This window comes from Rhinopithecus bieti, unplaced genomic scaffold (assembly GCF_001698545.2).
Source record: "Rhinopithecus bieti isolate Rb0 unplaced genomic scaffold, ASM169854v2 scaffold_10589, whole genome shotgun sequence".
NCBI lineage: Eukaryota > Metazoa > Chordata > Mammalia > Primates > Cercopithecidae > Rhinopithecus > Rhinopithecus bieti.
In genome coordinates this window covers 56,598-62,974 of record NW_016807065.1, presented here as the reverse complement: position 1 = coordinate 62,974, position 6,377 = coordinate 56,598, and positions in this window count along the sequence as shown.

The following is a 6,377-nucleotide window of genomic DNA, read 5'->3' as shown; positions in this document are numbered from 1 at the left end:
TTTCTAAAACAAAACAAAAAGGATGAACAGATTATTTTAAACTTAGCATAGGCCGGGCGCAGTGGCTCACGCCTGTAATCCCAGCACTTTGGGAGGCTGAGGCGGGTGGATCACCTGAGGTTGGGAGTTCGAGACTAGCTGATCAACATGGAGAAATCCCCTCTCTACTAAAAGTACAAAATTAGCCGGGCGTGCTGGCACATGCTTGTAATCCCAGCTACTAGGGAGGCTGAGGCAGGAGAATCGCTTGAACCTGGGAGACGGAGGTTGCGATGAGCCGAGATCGCGCCATTGCACTCCAGCCTGGGCAACAAGAGCGAAACTCCATTTCCAAAAAAAAAAAATTAGCATAAACCAAGCATGGTGGTGTATGCCTGTAGTCCCAGCCACTTGGGAGGCTGAAGCAGGAGGATCGTTTGAGCCCAGGAGTTGGACTCCAGCCTGGGCAACATAGCCAAACCTCATCTCTTAAAAATAAAATAATAAAAATAAAGGATATGGCAGACCTTGTAAAAAATTTAAATAGAAATTACCATATAGGAAGATGATGTCTAATGGGAGGTGCTACCAGAGGCATATGGGGAGAAATATCTTGGGCTGGGTGCAGTGGTTCAGGACTGTAATCCCAGCACTTTGAGAGGCGAAGGTGGGAGGATCGCTTGAAGCCATGGGTTTGAGACCAGCCTGGGTAATATGGGAGACCCCATCTCTATTTTTAAAATCCTTAAAAAAAAAAAAAAATCCATGTATGGTGGCATGCACCTGTGGTTCCAGCTACTCAGGAGGTTGAGGCAGAAGGATCACGTCAGTCCAGGAGGTCGAGGCTGCAGTGAGCTACAATTGTGACATTGCACTACAGCCTGGGTGACAGAGTAAGACCCTATCCCTGGAAAAAAAAGAGGCCGGGCGCGGTGACTCACGCCTGTAATCCCAGCACTTTGGGCAGCTGAGGTGGGTGAATTACCTGAGGTCAGGAGTTCAAGACCAGTCTGACCAACATGATGAAACCCAGTCTCTACCAAAAATACCAAATTAGCCGGAAATGGTGGTGTGTGCCTGTAATCTCAGCTACTTGGGAGGCTGAGGCAGAAGAATCGCTTGAACCCAGGAGGTGGAGGTTGCAGTGAGCTGAGATTATGCCATTGCACTCCAGCCTGGGCGACAAGAGCAAAACTCCTTTTCAAAAAACAAAAAAAGAAAAGGAAAGAAAAGAAATATCTTGGCTTCGGCTTCTCCCGCCTTCCTCTTGGACAATCTGCCCCCAGTGCCTCCCATTGGCTAAATGTGTCCAGAAGCCAGCGGGCAAGGGAGATGTCCTGTGAGAGGTCGGCCCTGAGCCATGCAGGGAGAACAGCACAGGGACCAGATGATGCCAGAGCATGCAGGCTTAAGCCCTGCACAAACCATGTGGGTAGGGGCGACTATACCCCCATTTTACAGAGGAGGAAACTGAGGTCTGGAGAGCCAATGTGACGCGCCCAGGGTCTCAGGCCCTCAAGGAGGTCGGACTCTCTGGTTCTCGCCAACACCTGCCTGGAGGGCTAGTTCTGTGGCTTTTTTCTACCCTTCACCCCTGTCCTGGTTGCTCAGGGAAGTGAAGGGAATGAAAATATCCATGCAAATCAGTCCCACTGTGGGGAGGCCCTCCGTGGGAGGCTCTGTCCCCTCACGGGGTTTGGCAGTTACACACAAGCTGAGCTGAAAACAAACAGACAGCAGATGTTTGGACAGTGGATGGGGGAGGGGCGCTTTAGGCAGTTTTCCCCAGTGTACGAGACCACCTCTCACCCCCCACCAACAGATCTGTATCATCCATCCATGACCTGTACCGTTTTCTTTTTTTTTTTTTTTTTTGAGATGGAGTCTTGCTCTGACACCCAGGCTGGAGTGCAGTGGCGCGATCTTGGCTCACTGCAACCTCTGCCTCCCGGGCTCAAGAGATTCTCGTGCCTCAGCCTCCTAAGTAGCTGGAATTACAGGCGCCCACCACCGTGCCTGGCTAATTTTTGTCTTTTTAGTAGAGACGGGGTTTCATCATGTTGGCCAGGTTGGTCTGCGACTCCTGACCTTAAATGATCCACCCTTCTTGGCCTCCCAGAGTGCTGGGATTACAGGCGTGAGCCATTACTCCCAGCCAATCCCATTTTAAAGATGAGGAAAATTGACTGGGTGCGGTGGCTCACGCCTATAATCCCTACACTTTGGGAGGCTGAGATCGGCGGATCACTTGAGCCACCGACCTCAGGCCCTGTACCTTCTTTTTGGGGAGCTGCCCCCCCAGTATTGCAGCCCTGACCCCTGGCCTTTGTGAGAATCCTTGTTTAGTAATGGAGGAAAAGTTGAGGCCAGATATTGGGGGGCCCTCCCACATCTAATGTGTGCCCCCTAAATTGCTGTGATACCCATGGCCAGCAAAGACCCTTTCTGGATTGCAGAGTTGATGCTGGTCCCACACTACCAAGAACAGAGGTCACCTGCAGTTGAGCCTTTGATCCACGGGAGAGGGCTGGTTGCGTTGACCTTTGACCTCTCCCCAGGCTTGGCTCAAAATAGTCAAACTTTGAGCCTTTTGGTATGCAGATCTCCTGGTCGTTACTGCCCTTTCATTAAGACTCATAATTGGGGGCTGGACATGGTGGCTCACGCTTGTAATCCCAGCACTTAGGGAGGCCAAGGCAGGCAGATCACTTGAGGCCAGGTGTTCGAGACCAGCCTGTACAACATGGTGAAACCCTGTCTCTACTGAAAATACAAAAAGGCAGGGTGCAGTAGCTCGCACCTGTAATCCCAGCACTTTGGGAGGCCGAGGTGGGAGGATCGTAAGTTCAAGAGATCGAGACCATCCTGGCCAACATGGTGAAACCCCGTCTCTACTAAAAATACAAAAATTAGCTGGGCATGGTGGCGTGCATCTGTAGTCCCAGCTACTCAGGAGACTGAGGTAGGAGAATCACTTGAACCCGGGAGGCGGAGGTTGCAGTGAGCAGAGATCATGCCATTGCACTCCAGCCTGGGCAACAAGAGTGAAACTCCACCTCAAAAAAAAAAAAAAAAAAAGACTCATAGTCAATATGCCAGTTGTTGGGGAATGCTGTGTAAACTGGGGTAGGAACCGGGTGCAGTGGCTCATGCCTGTAATTCCAGCATTTTGGGAGACCGAGGCTGGAGGACAGCTTGAGGCCAGGAATTTGAGACTAGCCTGGCCAGCATAGTGGGTCTCTGTCTCTACCAAAAATAAAAAAAGTTAGCCCAGTGTGGTGGCATGTGCCCGTAGTCCCAGCTACTCAGGAGGCTGAGTGTGAGGATGACTTGAGCCCAGGGGGTAAAGGCTGCAATGACCTATGATCCTGCCACCGCACTCCAGCCTGGGCAACAGAGGGAGGCTCTGCCTCTAAAAGATAAAAAAACAAAAGCTGGAGTAGGAACGGAAGGATAAGTTTAGATGCACTGTCACCTGAGAAGGTGGCATTTCAGTAAAGAGCCAAAGGAGATGAAAGAGTGAGACGTACAGATATTCAGGGAGGCTGGGCATGGTGGCTCAAGCCTGTAATCCCAGAACTTTGAGAGGCTAAAGTGGTGAGTCACTAGAGGCCAGGAGTTGGAGACCAGCCTGGGCAGCATAGTGAGACTCCATCATGTTTTGTTTTGTTTGAGACAGGGTCTCACTGTCACCCAGGCTAGAATGCAGTGGCACAATCACAGCTCGCTACAACCTCCGCCTCCCAGGTTCAAGCAATTCTCCTGCCTCAGCCTCCCAAGTAGCTGGGATTACAGGCACCTGCCACTATACCTGGCTAATTTTTTTTTTTTTGTTTTGAGACGGAGTCTCGCTCTGTCGCCCAGGCTGGAGTGCAGTGGCCAGATCTCGGCTCATAGCAAGTTCCGCCTCCTGGGTTTACGCCATTCTCCTGCCTCAGCCTCCTGAGTAGCTAGGACTGACTACAGGCACCCGCCACCTCGCCTGGCTAGTTNACCTGGCTAATTTTTTTTTTTTTTGTTTTGAGACGGAGTCTCGCTCTGTCGCCCAGGCTGGAGTGCAGTGGCCAGATCTCGGCTCATAGCAAGTTCCGCCTCCTGGGTTTACGCCATTCTCCTGCCTCAGCCTCCTGAGTAGCTAGGACTGACTACAGGCACCCGCCACCTCGCCTGGCTAGTTTTTTTTTTTTTTTTTTTTTTTTTGTATTTTTTTAGTAGAGACGGGGTTTCACCGTGTTAGCCAGGATGGTCTCGATCTCCTGACCTCGTGATCCGCCAGTCTCAGCCTCCCAAAGTGCTGGGATTACAGGTTTGAGCCACCGCACCCGGCCTAATCTTTGTATTTTTAGAGAGACAAGGTTTCACCATGTTGGCCAGGCTGGTCTCAAACTCCTGACCTCAAGTCATCTGCCCACCTCAGCCTCTCTAAGTGCTGGGATTACAGGCGTGAGCCACTACGCCTGGCCCTCATCATGTTTTTTTAAAATAATAAAATAATAAAAGAAACAAAATAGGTATTAAGGGGAAATGGAATGTGATTGGTGGGTTCTGGGTTCCGGTGAGGAGGCCAGGGCAGCCAAAGCCATGGAGGAATGGAACAGAATGGAAGTGAGGGCAGGTCCCACGGGGACTTGAGGGTTGCATGAGGACTTTGGTTTTAGCGCTAAGTGAAATGAAGGCACTGAGGGTTCTGAGCAGAAAAGGGAAGTGACCTGACTCAGATGTTTACAGCCTACCTCTAGGGGATGGGTAACAGGTGATGAAGAGTGAAGGTGGAAGGAAGAATTCATTCTCAACACAGCCCTGTAGGGAGGGTTTGTGTGTATTTCACTTACAGATTAGGAGGCCACAGCTCCAAAAGAGCTCGCCACTTGACCAAGGTCATCCAGCCAATTAGTGGCAACGCCTGGATTCAAACCAGTGTTACTGAATGAATAATCATGTATGGGCACCTTATGTGCCCAGTGACCTCAGGTGGACAGAGACTTGAGACCCAGGGACATAAAGAGAAAGTCCTCTGTTGTTAGCAATACCCCCGCAATAGGATGAATGAAGAAATTCACTCAGGAAACATTTATTAGCTGGGTGTGGTGGTGCAAGCCTGTGGTCCCAGTTACTCGGGAGGCTGAGGCAGGAGGATTACTTGAGCCCAGGAGTTGGAGCCTGCAGTGAACTATGATCATGCCACTGCACACCAGCCTAAGTGACAGAGTGAGACCCTGTCTCTAAAAAGAAAAACAAAAGAACTAAAGAAACATTTATTGAGCATGTACTGTGGTCCAGGCACTATGCCGAGTGCTGAGGCTACAGCAGGTAATAGGATAGAGGAAAATTCCAGCCTTGGGGGAGTTTACACTCTAATGGGAGAGGCAGACAAAAAGCATTTTTAGCCAGGCGCAGTGGCTCACGCCTGTAATCCCAGCACTTTGGGACGCCGAGGTGGGCAGATCACAAGGTCAGGAGTTTGAGATCAGCCTGGCCAACATGGTGAAACTCTGTCTCTATTAAAAATACAAAAAATTAGCCAAGTATGGTGGCAGGTGCCTGTAATCCCAGCTACTTGGAGGCTAAGGCAGGAGAATCGCTTGAACCCGGGAGCCAGAGGTTGAAGTGAACTGAGATTGCGCCATTGCACTCCAGCCTGGGCAATAAAAGCAAAACTCTGTCTAAAAGGAAAAAAAAGGCCAGGCACAGTGGCTCAAGCCTGTAATCCCAGCACTTTGGGAGGCCGAGACAGGAGGATCACGAGGTCAGGAGATCCAGACCATCCTGGCTAACATGGTGAAACCCTGTCTCTACTAAAAAATACAAAAAAATTAGCCAGGTGTGGTGGTGGGTGCCTGTAGTCCCAGCTACTCGGGGAGGCTGAGGCAGGAGAATGGCGTGAACCCAGGAGGCAGAGCTTGCAGTAAGTGGATATCGTGCCACTGCACTCCAGCTTGGGCGACAGAGTGAGACTCCATTTCAAAAGAAGAAGAAGAAGAAGATAACCATTAGGCCAGATGTGGTGACTCACGTCTGTAATCCCAGCACTTTGGGAGGCTAAGGCAGGAGGACTGCTGGAGCTGAGGAGTCTGAGACCAGCCTGAGCAATGTGGTGAGATCTCGTGTCTACAAAAAATATATATTTTTTAGGCCGGGCGCGGTGGCTCAAGCCTGTAATCCCAGCATTTTGGGAGGCCGAGACGGGTGGATCACGAGGTCAGGAGATCGAGACCATCCTGGCTAACACTGTGAAACCCTGTCTCTACTAAAAAATACAAAAAAACTAGCCGGCGAGGTGGAGGGCGCCTGTAGTCCCAGCTACTCGGGAGATCCGGCCACTGCACTCCAGCCCGGGCGACAGAGCGAGACTCCATCTCAAAAGAAAAAATATATATATATTATTTTATATATATATA